This window comes from Coenobita brevimanus, chromosome 24 (assembly GCF_032717465.1).
Source record: "Coenobita brevimanus isolate Jiangsu-jjx chromosome 24, ASM3271746v2, whole genome shotgun sequence".
Taxonomy (NCBI): Eukaryota; Metazoa; Arthropoda; class Malacostraca; order Decapoda; family Coenobitidae; genus Coenobita; species Coenobita brevimanus.
Window position 1 is genome coordinate 20,813,654 of NC_136977.1, and position 18,588 is coordinate 20,832,241.

The following is an 18,588-nucleotide window of genomic DNA, read 5'->3' on the forward strand; positions in this document are numbered from 1 at the left end:
TCATCCTCGGCCTCCCCCTCCTTCTTCCCCCCTCCACCCCACTCACATACACTCTCTTCGTCAGTCTTTCACCCTCCATCCTCTCCACATGGCCAAACCACCCCAGTGTGTTCCTCATAACGCTTCCTATCACATCCACATCAACACCACAACGCTCCTTTATATCCTCATTCGTCAGCCTGTCTCTTCATGTGACTCCACAGGCTCCTCTTAAATAACTTATTTCCACTGCTCTCACTCTTGACTTGTGTCCTTCCAACTACGTCCAAGCTTCACTTCCATACGTTAGAGTGGTATCACAATACTGTCATGTAGTAACTTTTTCACTTCCGTGCTCACTTCCCTGTTTCTTATCACTGCTTTCAAAGAACCAGCAACCTTTCTTCCCTGCTGTACCCTTTCAAGGACTTCACCCTCCAAACCTCCATCCTTACTCATCACACTACCCAAGTACTTAAACGTACTCACATTTTCCAGTTCCTCACCAACCAACCTCGCTGTACATTCACTGACTTCACCTCTCTCAAAGACAATCACTTTACTCTTCCCTACATTCACCTTTAGATTCCGTTTCTTACACACTCTCCCAAACTCATCCACCAAGCCTTGCAGCTCCCCTTCGTCTTCACTCAACAACACAGTATCATCTGCAAACAACAGTACAGGGAGTTTCCAAACACTATCCTCTCTCACCAGGGCCACTCCAACATCCACTACCCTACCTTGTACCTCATTTATTACCCCATCCATGTACAGATTGAACAACCATGGAGACATGACACATCCCTGTTTCAACCCAACTTTCAAAGAGAAAAGTTCACTTAGTTCACCATCCACACGCACTGCAGCCTTCGCACCATCGTACATACTCCTCACAGCATTCAACAACTTCCCATCTACTCCATATATTCTTAACACTTTCCACAATCCTTGTCAATCCACCCTGTCATATGCTTTCTCCAAATCCATGAAAGCCGCATACAACTTCTTTCCCTTCTCTAGAAACTTTTCCACTAAAGATCTAAGAATGAATATCTGATCTACACAACCTCTTCCCTTCGTAAAGCCTCCCTGTTCTTCTCCAACTAATTCCTCTGTTCTTTCTCTAACTCTGTCAATAAGTATCCTACCATACACTTTTCCTATTACACTAAGAAGACAAATGCCGCTATGATTACCACACACTTCTTTTTCCCCTTTTCCTTTGTACAAGGGAATAATTATACCTGACTTCCAATCCTCCGGGACTCTACCTTCCTTCCAGGCCAATCTGCACATCTTCCACATCCATTCTACTACTATCTCTCCCCCATGCTTCAGAATTTCACCACACACTACATCAATTCCTGGGGCTTTCCCTGATTTAACTTTCTTCATTGCTTCCACAACTTCTACTCGTATCCTACTGATTTCTTCCTGTCTTCTCACCTCCCTCCTTCTCCCAGCCATTCCCCAGCCACTTATACTCGCATTACTTCCATCCTCTATGTTCAACAATTCCTTAAAGTGTTCTCTCCATCTGCTCACTTTTTCTCCCTTCTCCACTAGTAATCTACCATTTTTATCTTTCACTCCCATGCTAACTTCACTTCCACCCTGTCTTACTCTTTTCACCTCTTTCCGGAACATTTTCTTACGGTCCCTCCACTTTACACTCAAATTCCTTCCAAATTCCTCATCCACTCTCTTCTTACTCTCTCTTACTAATCTTTTCACCTCTCTCTTTCTTTCTACATATAACTCTCTCTTCCGCCTCTCAACTTCTTCCACGCCCCTATTTCTCATCCATCATTGTATGCTTTCTTCTTTTGTGCCACAGCCTGTCTCACCTCTTCAGTCCACCACGCTGTTCCTTGCACCCCCCTCCGTCTTCTCTTCCTTCCACACACCACATCACATGCTGCACATATTCCTTCTGCAAATATCCTACACACACCTTCCACGTCTCCTATCTGCTCCAATTCATATTTGCCCAATCGTTCCTCCACTTCTCTCTTATACTCTGCCTTTTTCTCATCCTCTTGTAAGCTTTCCACTCTCCTTGCAACTACTCCTTCCTCTCGTCTTTCCCTTCTTCTATTCTTCCATCTTACTTGAATCCTAATTCTGGCCACCACCAAGTAGTGGTCAGAAAGTTCACTCCCCCAACCTCTATAAGCTCTTGCATCCATTACACATCTTCACATCCTTTCAACTACACACACAATCAATCATTGCCTTCCTTTCATTCAGTTCACCACCAACCCTTCTCATCACTGGCCAAGTATACCTGTGGATCATTTTATGCCTGAAGAGGGTATTGGCTATCACCAACCCCCTCCCAGCACAAATGTCCACTAACGCACTCCCATTCTCATCTATCTCAGCAGGCACACCCCACTCACCAACTATTCCATCCACCTTCACATTCCCAACTTTACCATTCATATCACCGATCAAAAACACTCTCTCATTCCTTCCAAACTTTTCCATGCACACTTCTACATTTGTCCAGAACCCTTCTCTCACTCTTCTAGCACGATCTTGCGTTGGCGCATACACACACACAATCGCCCACATTTGTATTCCAAGTTTCAACTTTACCCACACAAGCCTTGACCCAACTGATCCATACTGTCTTATGCTCTTCTTCCATCTTTTACTCACAACTATACATACTCCTTCTTTTGCCCTCTCATTTTCACCTACTCCTGCACATATACCCCATCCATACTCTCATTCTCTCACACTTTCTCCTCTCCATTTTGTTTCAGTTATTCCACATACATCCACTTTCGCATCCTCAAGCACCTGGACAATCTCTCTCTTTCACCTCATCATTCGCTCCTCTTACATTCCATGTACCCATTACCAAGTCCTTTGTCCGGTCCTTGGTCGTCATCGTTTGGTCAGTCCTTGTCCGAGGCTTCTTGTTTGTTTTTTTAGTTAGTTGTTTTCCGGGGAGGGGTACTAACCCTCCGCCAACCCTTTTAGTCGCCTTTTACGACAAGCAGGGATACTGAGGGAGTATTCTTGAAAACCCCCCCTACCCCCAGGGGGTTAATGGATATAATTCCTGAAAAAAAAAAAATGATGTTTGCCAGTAAAACGCTTAAAAAATGCCACTATATAAATCGGGATAATATTTCCTGTTTAAATTATCTTCAGTAAGTTTAATATGCATACTAACCCCAGCCGTTTTCCGTTTCTCCTTACTTTCTTTTCGAGCCATCCATCATCCATCATCCAATCCTCCACTGCCCCATAAGGAGTGTAGGAGCCCGGGGCTGGGCAAGTTGGTCCCGACATTTAAGATGAGAGTGACAAGCCTCACTCACCCCTTGGATATAACCTACACAGGCTGAATCCGATTGAAGCGCCTTAATTACCCACTAAACCACCAGGCGCCATAATTTGGTTATATGGTTACCACCCAGCGTAGTAAATGGTTTCCTGGTGTACAGGAAACTATTTGGCTTGTCATTCAGTGTAGAGTCACTCATGGGCAGAAGGAAGAGGAAAGAATGAAGGATAGAAAGACAGAAGAAGGAGTGCAAAGTCAACCGTAGGCAGAAGGAAGAGGAAAGAATGAAGGAAAGAGAGAAAGATGAGGAAGGAAGGAAAAGAGGAAAGGACAGATACCCTAAGCAACACTACATGGAGTGAGTGGATGGTGAGCGCCCCCACCGACCACTTTCTTTTTCTTTTAAAAATTCAATTATCTGTTTCTTGTTCATCTGAGCACTTTTTAGGTTGATTCATTCTCTCTCTCTCCTCTCTCTCTCTCTCTCTCCCTCATTATTCTCTTTGTGAATATGCACATTTCATTATATAATTATCTGTCTTCCTTTTTCGAACTCTCTCTCCCTCTCTCTCCCCTCTCTCTCTCTCTCTCTCTCTCTCTCTCTCTCTCTCTCCCTCTCTCCTTTTATAAATGCTGCTGTTTCTATGGGCCAATCAAAACGTTAACTCTCACCATGATATCACATTTCCTATTTTGTTTTCTTTAATCGTTTAATGCTCATGCTCTCTCTCTCTCTCTCTCTCTCTCTCTAACATTATTCAAAGCCTTAACTGTTTCATCTCTCCGATTTTTTCTTTAATTACTCCGCCCATCACAGCACACGCATCAGACGGAATTCATAATATAGTAATTCACAATATAATACATGTTAAGCCTTAAATTGAAAAAGGTAAATTAAAGGGAGAAAGAATGTATTGATTTTTAGGGTGAAAAGTGCTGAAGAATTTAAGGGAGATACGGATGATGAGTTGATTGAATAGAAATTAGGCAAAAGAAAAGTGAAGGTAAGGTCTCGGGATATTAAAGAGAGAAAGAGAGAGAGAGAGAGAGAGAGAGAGAGAGAGAGAGAGAGAGAGAGAAAAATTTCAAAACACAGGTGTATCATTAATATAATCTTTCTAGCCAACCATATAACCTCATTATAAACCAATAATTCTCTTCATATTTGTACTTCCTTTACGTTCCTACACCACGACCTCTCCCTCCTCTCCGTCACCTTCCCTTCCCTCCTCCCTTATTCCCCTCTTCAATTTCCTCTCTTCCTCCTCCTCCTTATATGTCCTCCTAGGCTTTCTCTTTATCTCTTACTTTTTCCTCTTCCATCCCCCTCATTATTCCCCTCCCTTCCCTCTCCTTCATACCCCCACCCTTCTCCTCCCCCCTCCCTCTACCCCACCCACCAACCACAAGCATCCCTCGCATTAGTACAAAGTGAAAGTCTGGTTTATTGTATCTCAAATTTAATAGTTAAGCGAAGGATGTCTTGGAGTCGGTGGTGAGGGGAGAGAGGTGAAGTGTGGGGTGAGGGGAAGAGAGATGTGAGGAGTCAGAGGGAGAAGGGAGACTGTGGGGGTCTAAAAGGGGGGGGGGCTGGTAGGGGAGAGAGTGAGGGTTGGGAGCACTGATGGAAGAAGGGTGAGAGGGTAGGAGTGAGGGAGAGAGAGAGTGAAGGCATGGAGAAAAGGGGCTGAGGGCTGGGGAGCGTAGGTAAGGGCAGGAAAGAATGGGGGTGAGACTTGTAGGAGGGGTGGGGAGGGGAGGGGCCGCTGTGTTAGGGGACGGGAAAGTGAGAGCTTTGGGAGAACAGGGGGAGGGGTAGAGGGAGAGATGGGGAGGGTAGAGCGGGAGCTGAAGAGGGTAGACGGGGACCTGAGGAGGGTAGAGGGAGAACTGAAGAGGGTAGGGGGAGAGCTGACGAGGGTAGAGGGAGACCTGAAGAGGGTAAGGGGACACCTAAGGCGTTCTGGTGGGAAGGTAGAGGGGCGTCACGAGGCAGTGTAGTTACTTATGCAAGGGGAGAGGAAGAGGCCGTGTCTGGGCACCCCCTGGTTGTGTGCAGCAAGGATTATTAAGGCGGGGAGGAAGGGTTTTCAAGGCAAGTATTCTAAGATGGCCAGGCTTTGTTATGGTAGATTTATTAACATGGACAGGTTAGTTGGGACGGTTTTATTAAGGTGTGAGGGAGGGGTTATTAAGGAAGCTACGATAAGTCGGCCACGGTTTATTAGGTAGATATACAGTATTAACATGGACAGGTTTGTTAACAGAGGAACAGTTTTATTAAGAAGGGAGTTACAGTACGGAGGGATGATAAAACGAGCCCTTCAAGCCAAGATACGCATTCTTTTTTTTATTCAGCGTAATGCCACACGATATTCTACACCTTTAAGACGTCCCTGGGTTACCATTTGGACTGTCAACCCCTTACCTCCAGTGACGTATCTTTCATTTAATTTTGCTTCCAGGAATAATCTTCATCTCAGGGGAAATTAGAATTGGAGGGGTTCAATACAGCCACAGAACCCTAAATTACGAAGCCAGGTTCTTTATCCTCGACCCAAATCGCGATAGTATTTTACGTTTACGGCGCTCCAGGTGTCGCTCCAGCATAATAAAATCCCATAACGTTAACCGCAATAAAATACAAAGCAGGCAATTAGCAGCCAGGTGGTTCAGGTGAGGACGATCAACAGATACAAAGAATACAAAGAAATATAATGTTCTCGAGTTGATAGGGTTAAGGTGATATCAATAAAGTACAGAAGATATTGAATCTGCGATATTCTCAACCTCGTCGTCTTATCCATCACCTTATTAAAAAGTATCAATAAAGGAATGGTATATCAAGGAAGTATTTGCATAGGAACCGTTTACTGAAGAAAGGATATTAACATGCGTAGGGCTTATTTACATTATCAGCATGAAAAGAGCTTGATGATAGGGGTACAGCTGCTAATGAGTGGGTTTCTCATGGGGTGATGGGGCTAATGAGGGAAGAGATGGCCAGATAGCGAAATGGAGGTGGCTGTTCCCCCCCCCCTCTCTCTCTCTCTCTCTCTCTTTCTCCAGACGATTTTAATTAGGTGACACGGATGGGAGAGTATGGGATTACTGGGAGGTCAAGGGTGAGTGGGAGAGGGGAAGGATAAGTGAGGGGAACTGGAAATGTGTGGTAGGGATGGTGGGTGGAGGAAAAAGGGAAGGGAGGGAGGTATAAGGGGAGTGGGTATGAGGGATGAAGAGGGAGAAGAGATAGATATAAAGAAGGGGAGAAAGTTGGGGTAAGGAGAGAACAATGAATACGGTAGAGGGGAGAGGAGCAGTGAGGGGGGAGGGGAGGGGGGAGGGGGAGGGGAGGGGGAGGGGAGGGGGAGGGGAGGGGGAGGGGGAGGGGAGGGGGGAGGGGGAGTGAGACGAGGATAGGGTAGGGTGCATGAGAGATTAGGAGGTTGCAGAGGGGGGAGACAATGGTGGAAGGAAGGTAGGTGGGGGTATGGGGAGGATGGAAGGTGGGGGGTGGAAGGTGGGGGGTGGAAGATGGGTGGGTACGGAGGGCATTGGGGGTGGTTAATCACACCCCGCGTGGTTAATCACACCCCGCACTGTTGATAAGGAATGATAACACTGCCTCCACAAGTGATAAGTGACATTTCAGGGAGTGGCCAAGACAGTGCTAAGTCTGAGTAAGCCCTACACGAAGACCACCCACTCATATCGGAGTCACAACACCTTATTGGTCAGAGTACATGGGATAATATGGAGCAAAATCGGAGGGCTGCAGTATGTCCTTCCATGTGCTGGCTTAAAATTTCTGCCCTTGCCATACATAACGTCGGACCAACCACACTTACTGCGATTATATCATTGGTCAAAATGCATGAAATATCTGCGTTAAAATATGGGGCCAGTAGTGTGTCCTTCCATGTGCTTCTGTATTATATTTACATCCTTTCAGTCCACCCTCAATGGCACGTATTCTCGTAGGTTAAGGAGGATACCTAACAAATCTTTCTCATTGATTTATTTTTGGATGTGGGTAGTTAATATCCCTTTGAATGCTATTTATGCAAAGTGTGGAGATATTGGAAGGATTTATTTAATACGGAAGACGTCAGTGAGGTGTAATAAACAAACTACATCGCTTTCGGAAAAGTGTTAAGGAGCATCCTTAGCCGACGAGAATACGAGCTAGTGATTTTCGCTTATCAAAATTACAACACATTTTGGCGATATATTAAACTTTTTGCGGCACAATCAGGAGTCGGAAGTATGTTCATTCATGTGCTTATGTTCGCTTCCTGTCGAGTATTTGACATACATAAACATCCTAACTAACGCACGCTTATTTAGACTACGACGCCATTTTTGTCAGAATACATGAAATATTTGCATTACAATCTGAGGCGGGTAGTATGTCCTTTGATGTGCTCGCTGCCTATCGGTTCGCCTCATTGCCACACAATGATCGGGATCGCAACCCCCTGGGGAGCCGGTATTATGTTTGTTCATATGTCGGGTGCCCCATGAAAAATAAAAATCTATTCTCTTTCAGACAAGTGAGGGCAAATATAAAATACTTGAAATTGTGGCGATAAACAAGAATATTACTGAAGTGACAGATTTTTTTAGTCACCCATCAAAAACTAAATTAATATATGTACAAAATTAAAATGTGAAAAAGGAGGCGGGGGGGGGGGAGGAGGAGGAGAAGGAGGAGGAGGAAGAGGAGGGATGCTTAGTCCTTTTTTTCTATTTTTTAACCAGGTACATATATAAACCAGGACAATTTATGAATGGGAATATATTTTTGACGGCTTCCCAGGCAAAAACAAATAGCCTCTCTCTCCGCCGTCAGACAAACGTAGGCATAAACCAGGACTTTGAATTTATGATGAAGGATGTTTCTGGGAATTACCAAGGCGCCAGTTTCCTTACCTATCTGAAAAAACAAAATGCAAAGATAATTGTCTACCTTTCCTTTCAAGCCAATGTAGGCACAAATAAGACTTGAGTTTATTAAGATGAATGTTTAAGAATATGACTCTGGTGTTGGTTTCCCAGCCCAAGACTTAAGTTGACTTCTTAAATGTGGGAAAAAATAAGGACTGGCGTTTATGGAGAGGAATATATATATGTCAGTTTCCCATGCAAAAACAAATGGTCCGCCTCCTTCATGCAAATAGTTATAGCACACGCAAATACTGTGCATATATATTGTTGTATATTTAGAGATATTTGCTTGTAAATATAATATTTACAATGAGATAGAAGAAATGCACATGGATATATATAACAAAATCATAAGTAAGTTATAACAGATGTATCAATTAAAAAAAAAAAAAAAAAAATCCTCTCCTCTTTCAACAAAAATAAGGATAAAAATGACAATGTGAAACTACAAAAAAGTGAGACAGTTGGGTATAGGGGTGGGGGGGACGGTGAAGGGGTAAGGTGTGGCTTGGGTGAGAGGGGGTGGAGGGTGAGTGTGAAGAAGGGAGAGTGTGAGGGATGAGAGGGCAGAGGGGAGAAAAAGAGAGAGAATGTGTGGTGGTTGGATCGAAATGGAGGAGAGGGAGGGGCAGGTAGAGGACTAAAAGCAAGAGAGAGGTAGAAGAGAGAAAAGAGAGAGAGAAGAAAGAGAAAGAGGGCAGCGGGCTTAAAGAACAGCTGGCAAAATGAAACAAGAGAGATAAGAGAAAAAAAGAGACGGAGAATCCAGAAGAAAAGAGCGAAAGAAGAGAGAGAGAGAGAGAGCAAGGAGCAAGAAATATCTCCCCCTCCTCCTGCCCATTTAGAGTCAAAGCCGGGACAAGAGATGCTATCGCTCTATCTACAACAGCATCTCTCCACTGACCCTTCCCTCTCCCCTCCCCCCACCCCTTTCTCCCTCCCTCTGCCACCACACTCTACTTGACCCTCTGACCCCTGGCTGACCCGACCAAGGGATCCAGTTAGGCACCAGACCCATTACTCTGCACGGTTTGAAGCACATCACTATCATATTTTCATCGTTCTTGTACTGTCGCTTGATTGGGCTGACGACGACGATGACAACGATAATAATGATGATGATTCGTGCATGATTAGGCAGAACGGTGTTAACCTTGCATGCGTCGTTGTTGATTGAGCTGATGGTCGTGATGGGAAGGTGGTGGTGATGAATGATGACGGTGATGGTCATCATGATTAGATTTCTGCATGATTAAGTGCTATATTTTTTCCATCGTTAACTATGATGGTGATGATGATGAGTATGATTACTCAGATGATGATGATGATGATGGTGATGGTGATGATGATGATTGCTTAGATGATGATGATGATGATGATGATTACTTAGATGATGATGATTATGATGATTATGATTACTTAGATGATGATGATGATGATAGTACTGAATGATGATAATTTCTCATCGCTGTTGTTCAGTGAGGCGATGACGATGACATCAATAAGCTAAAAGTGAAAGTGAAGGTGATGGTGGTGATGATTAAATTATTATTATTATTATTATTGTTATTATTACTACTCTAGGATTAAAGGCAGACCACAAATACCACTACCATGAGTCATCACCAGACAGGTACACATTACGAGTATTTCAATACTTTGCAATTTTCTTGCAGTACTATTTTCTTATCAAATATATTGCTGATAATTCTTCTTCCTTTGTGCTCTCATTTTCCTATTTCGCGATCCTGCTTGCCCCATTTATTACGGGGAAATACGGATTTGATGATGATGATACAACATGTACACACGCACATTCCCTGCTTCACATGCACACACATAGCCTATATACATACACGTACAGTCAGAGAAAGTTCCGCATTACCCACAATTCGGATCACTGGTGGTTGACGAATAGTCACGAAGCAGCAGCCAGACCCACTTGTCTGGTAACTGCGAGTGGGAGGGAGGGTGGCCGGGCGTGGGAGAGTTTAGAGAGTTGCTCACGTCACAGTATCAATACATGTTTACTGTCAAAGGTATGCTTCCTTGGCTTCGTTTTGTAATGTTCGATAGGAATGATAGTTACAGAGACTGATCTTAAAATTAGGACTTTCCATGTCGTTCTGTCTATAGGTAAACGAAAAACCTGTTAATCCCTCGTATAATTTTTTTTTTATTATTATTATTATTACACACTACCCTTGACACGAAGTTCGAGATGAATAATTACCAGAATATTACTGCAAATGTTTGCAGGCGGATGTTTGCTGTGGGACTCTGTCGTCCCACTGTAAAGCTCCGCCTGCAAACATTTTCAGTGATATTCTGGTAATTATTCATCTTGAACTTTGAGTCAAGGATAGTGTGTAAAAAAAATAATAATAATAATAAAAATATTTATATGAGCGAACAATAGGTTTTTCGTTTTCCTATAGACAGAATGACATGGGAAGTATAGATAGACAGACAGACATAGATAGATAGACAGATAATATGGTGGTTTTGTTTTCAACACAAACTATACATATATGTTATATCATTATGAATATCTCCTGGGGAAACGTCTTAGGCTAAAGTCGAGAATGAATGAAAACATTCAAACTTCTGTCCGAACCCTGCAGACTTCCATGACTTTCCTGACAACACTACAGAAATTTACGTAATTTTATTCATAAAATGCTATCATCATATTATCATCTATCCTTACTAAATCAACACCATCACACCGTCCAAGTCATACATTGCACACCAACACGTGATTCCCAGTCTATCACTAAACCCTCCTCTGCCCCAATCCCCCACTTCCCCCTCATTTACACTCACAGTTACCAGACACATGAGGTTTGGCTGCCGCTTCACATTCATCCGTCTCACCAGTGCTTCGGGAGGTGAGTAATGCGGAACATTCCCTGACTGTACATTTTATACAGTATATATATATATATATATATATATATATATATATATATATATATATATATATATATATATATATATATATATATATATATATATATATATAAATATATATATATATATATATATATATCTATCTATCTATCTATCTATCTATATATATATATATATATATATATATATATATATATATATATATATATATATATATATATATTGTTACGGAACAGAGAGAGATAATGAACACTTCAAGTGAGAATACTAAAATCACTACTGTCCCGCAAAGTTCCAGGTTCAAAACAAAAGAGTTAGGTAAAATTACAAGTTAAAGTTTAATGCTCAAACTAACAACTAAACATTCAGGACTCATAAGGATAATGTAATGGCAAAAAACAGGTTAAATATATGGTTAACTGCAATAGCCTCTATTAACACGAAATTAGCAAGAGTAAATTTATCTAAGTCAGCCCTGATAAAATGAGAAAACCGGATAATGCTCAGTTAATGCAAGATATATTATTACAGATACAAAATATCATTAATAATGGCTGACATCAAAAACTCCACATGAATCACAAAAACCTTACCAGGTCTACGAATTAATACCTTAGGCCATACAGTACAAGAAAAATGGTAACAACACTTATACTCAAATTATACAGCAGCAAGATGGTTGGAGACTTCCTGAGCACTCACAAAGATAATACACTATACAGGGGAGGACAGAGATGTGAACCAAATGAGGAGTAGATCTAAGTGGCAATTAATGCAGAGACTGAGCTCATTATATAGGGGGCCGGCAGAACTTGATTCAACTTGCAAGAAGGACGCGCAAATGAGGGCACAGAGGACGAAGAGTTGACACTCCTGCTCTGAACAACAGAAAGAACGACTTTACTAAAAGGGGGAGAAGGGGGGAGTGAGGTAGAACACGCAAGCCTGGTCACTATGGAAGCCACGAGGCGAATCGTGATCAAACATGCAGCATACTGTACGTTAGAATTATACAAATGATGATGAAATCATAGGCTATGTAACACCTCCCCACAAAGAAAAAGAAATTTACAAAGGAAATTTCTTATTACTCTGAAACAATCTGTCTAAAGTCTAGATAAGCAATCTGCAATAACATTTTCTTTCCCCTTGACATGTTGTATGTCTAATGAATACTCCTGAAGAAGTAGACTCCATCTTGTCAATCTCTGATTTTTATCTTTAAACTTACTAAGGAATTTCAGTGGGTTATGATCGGTATAAATGACTATGGGGTCAAAACCAGAACTCAAATAAAATGAAAATTGCTGTAAACCCAAAATCAAGGCCAAAAGCTCTTTCTCAATAGTTGAGTAGTTCTTTTGAGGTGGAGTGAACTTCTTACTGTAATAAGATACAGGGTGTTCAATACCCTGATCATCCTCTTGCAGCAAAACAGCCCCAGCTCCTGTATCACTTGAGTCAACAGCCATCTTAAAAGGCTTAGCAAAATTTGTAGTAGCGAGCACTGGCTGACTTAATAGGATAGCTTTAAGTTTACTGATAGAGGATTCACAGTTATCGGTCCAGAGAAATTTAACTCCCTTTTTCAGTAGGTCTGTAAGTGGAGATACAAGAATTGAAAAGTTAAGAACAAATCTCCTGTAATAACCTACCATTCCCAAAAATCTTTGTAGCTCTTTCCTACTTTTAGGTCTGGGAAGATCACTTATGACCTGAACCTTAGCTCCTGGTGGTGCAACGTGTCCATCACCAATTACGTACCCAAGGTACTGAACTTGAGCCTGACCAAACTCACACTTTGATAAATTAGCTACAAGATTAGCCTGAACCAAACGTTCAAGAAATTTACTGACATGGCATAGGTGATCTTTCCAGTTGTCACTGAAGATTAATACATCATCAATATAAACAACACACCCTGCCAAACCCTCTGTTACAACATTCGTGAGCTTCTGAAAAGTGGCTGGTGCATTCTTCATACTATGTGGCATTACAGAACATGCAAAACTCTTTCCTAGTGTTTCAAAACATGAGATCTCCCTAGCACGTTCAGTCATAGGTACTTGCCAGTATCCCTTTATCAAATCAAACTTACTTATGTACCTAGCCTTCCCGATCTTGTCTATGCAATCTTCCACGTGAGGGAGAGGGTAAGTGTCTGTTTTGGTTATCTGATTAACACGTCTGTAGTCGATGCAAAGCCACTGTGACCCACCTGGCTTAGAGACTAGAGTGACAGGAGAACTCCACTCGCTCTGACAGGGCTCAATCATCTTGTGGTCCAACAGGTAGCCAAGCCCCTTTTGGATGAAAGGAACTTTCACTGGGTTCACACGGTAAGGAGGAAGTTTACTTGGCTTTGTGTCTCCAACATCGACATCATGCATCAGCACAGTGGTTCTTCCTGGAGTGGCACGGAACACTTGCGGGTACTCCTGCAGTAATGCCGAAAACTCCTGCCTTTCCTCGGGAGGTAGATGAGAAAGCTTAGTCTGGAGATCATTCATGATATCAGGATTCTTCCCCAAACTATCACTCAGGCTCATACTGCATGGGAGAACTTCACTTGCAGACTCGGGTGGAACAGCTACAGTGCAGACTGGGTTATTTTCGTCCCGCCTGTGATATAACTTTAGCATGTTGATGTGACAAAGTTACTTGTTCTTTCTACGATCTGGTGTGGCGATGACATAGTTGACATCACCGAGTTTCTTCTCCACGAAATAAGGACCACTAAACTTGGCTTGAAGAGGTTGCCCATGCACTGGTGGCAGAATCAAAACCTGATCTCCTGGCTGAAAGTGGCGTAACCAGGACTTCTTATCATACCAAGTCTTTATCTTCTCCTGAGCAGCTCCTAAATTCTCTCTCGCCAGCTGTAAAGCAGTGGACAGCCGTTCTTTGAACTTCATCACATACTCCAGCAGGTTGACATCATCTTCCTCTGACAGCCAGCATTCCTTGAGTAGCTTAAGGGGTCCTCTTACTTCGTGGCCAAACAGTAGTTCAAAGGGTGAGAAGCCCAGCAATTCATTTAGAGATTCTCTTGCGGCAAATACAACGACTGGAAGACCTTTATCCCAATCTTTCTGATGTTCCAAACAGTATTTCTTGAGCATCGATTTGAGTGTTTGATGATATCTCTCCAACGCTCCTTGGGTCTGGGGATGGTAAGCTGAAGACATGATCTGGGTGATGCCCAACTCTTTCAGAGACTGCTTGAAAAAATTTGACATGAAATTACTTCCCCGGTCTGACTGTCCCTCCTTGGGCAGACCAAACTTGGTGAAGAACCCTAGCATTTCCTTAACCACGTTCTTTGCTGAGATATTTCTAAGTGGAATGGCTTCAGGATAACGAGTAGCCATATCAATCAGGGTCAACACATAAGAAAATCCTGAAGAAGTCTTAGGAAGAGGGCCCACAATATCCACCAACACACGGGTGAATGGCGCCTCAAAAGGAGGAATGGGAACTAGAGGTGCAACCTTCTCGGTCTGATTACACTTCCCCACAACTTGACAGGTGTGACAAGACTTACAATACCAGGAAACATCTCTGAAGATACCTGGCCAGTAGAAGTGTTTCAAAATGCGTGCCACAGTCTTCTTCACTGAAAGGTGTCCTGCCAAACTGGAATCATGAGCCACTCTAATGATATCCTGCCTACAAACACGAGGGATGACAACTTGATGTACAACCTCCCATTCACAGTCGGCTGATGCTGTTGGGGGTCTCCACTTTCTCATACGTACTCCTGACTTTATATAATAACAAGTAGAAGCACCAGCTGACTCTTCCTCACTGCAAGCAGAGTTAGCTAGACCTTTCAACTCAGGGTCAGCAACCTGCAACTCAACCAACTCTTGACGAGACAAATTATCAACACTACGGGGTACTGCCTCATCTGGTGAGTGGTCCAAATTAGCAAGAAAAGTGTCAGCTAGGATAACATCATCATCATCATTATCCTGTACGTCACCAGTAACTTTAGACTTAGCCCTAGTGACAGCACATGCAGAGAACACATCAGGGACATCACAATCCTGGGTCGCAGCCACTGGCTCACTAGACAACTGAGGAGCTGGACACACTTGACTTCCACCAATATCATTTCCAAGTAAGAAAGTTACACCTGACATTGGGAGTGTCTCAACCAACCCAACCATAACGGAACCATTAACAAAACCAGACTCTAAATTCACTCTGCACAGAGGGACAGAGCAGTAATTATTCGCTACACCTTGTAAGATTACAGTTTCATCAGAGGAATTAACATTAGAGCCTAGAACACTGGTCAGCATAAGGGATTGGCAAGCACCTGTATCACTATATATTTTAACTGATTTCCTGTCATTACTGTCCAGAGGACTGACAAAACCATCAGACAGGAAATTAGCACATGAACTCTTGAGAGTGTCACCCACGTTACTGCTCAAAAGAGGAGCTTCATCATGAGAATTTAATTTACCCCTCAAAGCAGGTTCAGTTAACTCGGTTAAAGAATTCTGGGAACTCTCAAGGGTGGACACTAGACCAATTGACTGAATATTTAAGTACTCCTTTTTGTTCACATCACGCTGTCTCCTGAAACATTTCTCCGTAGTATGACCAAGCTTACTACAATAAGTACATTTACTTTTCTGAAATCTAGAGGTGAAGCTGGTATTTACTTCCTGAGAAACATCATCTTTATTCTCTTTCCTGTTACCTGTACTCTGAGTAAAGGCAACGTACTTACTCTCAGCTTTCCTTTTTTCTTTAGAATATCTCTCGTGAGTGAGAACATATTCATCAGCTAAAACTGCAGCATCAGGCAAATTATCTATTCTTTTTTCATCAAGATATAGGCTTACATCTTTATTAATACACCTTTTGAAGTCCTCCAGCAAAATCATCTGCTTAAATTTATCAAAATCAGAATTTACATTCTTAGAATTTAACCACTGCTCTAACAGATCTTCTTTGATTTTTGCATACTCAACATGGGATTGCTTATCTTGCTTATAAGTTGTCCTAAATTTTACTCTATAGGCTTCAGGAACAAGCTCATAGGACTTAAGAATCAAGCTCTTAACTACATCATAATTATCAGATTGATCCTGAGGCAAAGATGCATAAGTTACTTGAGCTTTACCGGTGAGAACACTCTGAAGGAGTACTGGCCAATACTATTTGGGCCAATTAAAACCTGTAGCTATCCTCTCAAACAACTGAAAATACTTTGTTAAATCAGATTCATTAAAAGGAGGGACAAGTTTAACATTTTTATTCACATCAAAATCATCAGAGGTAGATGATCCAGTTCCAATTTGTTTCATGCGATACTCATGGTCTGCCTGAATCCTAGCAAGTTCAATTTGTGCCTCCTGAATACGAGCCTGAGACTCAGCCTGTGCCTGGGCCTCCTGAACACGAGCCTGAGACTCAGCCTCCTTAGCAAGTGCCTGAAACTCAGCCTCCTTAGCACGAGCCACCTGCAGGGCTAGCTGTAACTTAGCTATTTCAATCTGCGTTTGCTCATCTGGAGGAGTTACATCAAACAAGCTTTTATTAATCATGTCAACAATTTGATCTTTAAAATGATGAGAGCGAACAGCAATTCCCAATTGTTGAGCAACAAGCTTAAGTTCATTCTTTGTTCTGTTTTCTACATCACACACTGTTTGCACATTTGACAAAAAATCTTTGGCTTCATCAAGAGTAGTAATAGTAGACATCATGAATAAATCAGTCACAAAATATCAAGCAATATCCTTATGATAATATCCTGAATATCCTGATAAGAGGTCGCCAAATTTATGTTACCGAACAGAGAGAGATAATGAACACTTCAAGTGAGAATACTAAAATCACTACTGTCCCGCAAAGTTCCAGGTTCAAAACAAAAGAGTTAGGTAAAATTACAAATTTAAAGTTTAATGCTCAAACTAACAACTAAACATTCAGGACTCATAAGGATAATGTAATGGCAAAAAACAGGTTAAATATATGGTTAACTGCAATAGCCTCTATTAACACGAAATTAGCAAGAGTAAATTTATCTAAGTCAGCCCTGATAAAATGAGAAAACCGGATAATGCTCAGTTAATGCAAGATATATTATTACAGATACAAAATATTATTAATAATGGCTGACATCAAAAACTCCACACGAATCACAAAAACCTTACCAGGTCTACGAATTAACACCGTAGGCCATACAGTACAAGAAAAATGGTAACAACACTTATACTCAAATTATACAGCAGCTAGATGGTTGGAGACTTCCTGAGCACTCACAAAGATAATACACTATACAGGGGAGGACAGAGATGTGAACCAAATGAGGAGTAGATCTAAGTGGCAATTAATGCAGAGACTGAGCTCATTATATAGGGGGCCGGCAGAGCTTGATTCAACTTGCAAGAAGGATGCGCAAATGAGGGCACAGAGGACAAAGAGTTGACACTCCTGCTCTGAACAACAGAAAGAACGACTTACTCTACTATAAGGGGGAGAAGGGGGGAGTGAGGTAGAACACGCAAGCCTGGTCACTATGGAAGCCACCAGGCGAATCGTGATCAAACATGCAGCATACTGTACATTAGAATTACACAAAGGATGATGAAATCATAGGCTATGTAACAATATATATATATATATATATATATATATATATATATATATATATATATATATATATATATATATATATATATATTATGTACAGACACACACACACAGCCAAAACACACACACACACACACACACACACACACACACACACACAAGCACACACACACACACACACACACACACACACACACACACACACACACACACACACACACACACAAGGAAAACTCACATATAAAAAGGAAGGGAGGCAGGTCGGGGTTATGCAGGGTCGAGTGGAATGTGAGGGAGACGGAGTAGGGAGCTGGAAGTGGGGAGAAGGAGACGTTTGGGAGGAGGGGGTGAGGGGAGACAGAGGGTGGGCAAGCATAGAAGGGTGGAAGTATAAGGAGTGGAGATGGATGAGGGGGGTAGAGAGTGGGGAAGGGTTGAAAGGAGGGGGAGTAGATGAGGACTGCGAGGGGGGTGAGGGAGCCGGAAGGTGGAAGAAGGTGAGCATGAGGGGAGGAGTGAAGGCAAAGAATGGGTGAGGGCAAGGAGAGAGAGTGTGTAAGTGGCCTGGGAAGACGGGGAGAGGGCAAGGGGGGGGGGTCCAAAAATACGGAGTAAGAGCTTAGGAGAATAAGGGGTGGGGAGGTAGGAAGTGAGGACAAGGAAGAGGGATGAGGGGAAAGGGGGAGGGGGGTAGGAAGCTGGGAGGGAGGGGTGGTGCGGAAGGAAGCTGGGAGGGGTAGAGGGGAGTGGGTGGGAGAGGGCAAGGAGAGATGGGTGATAGGACAAGCAGACATTGGGTGAGATTGGGGGAGGGACAGGGTAAGGGT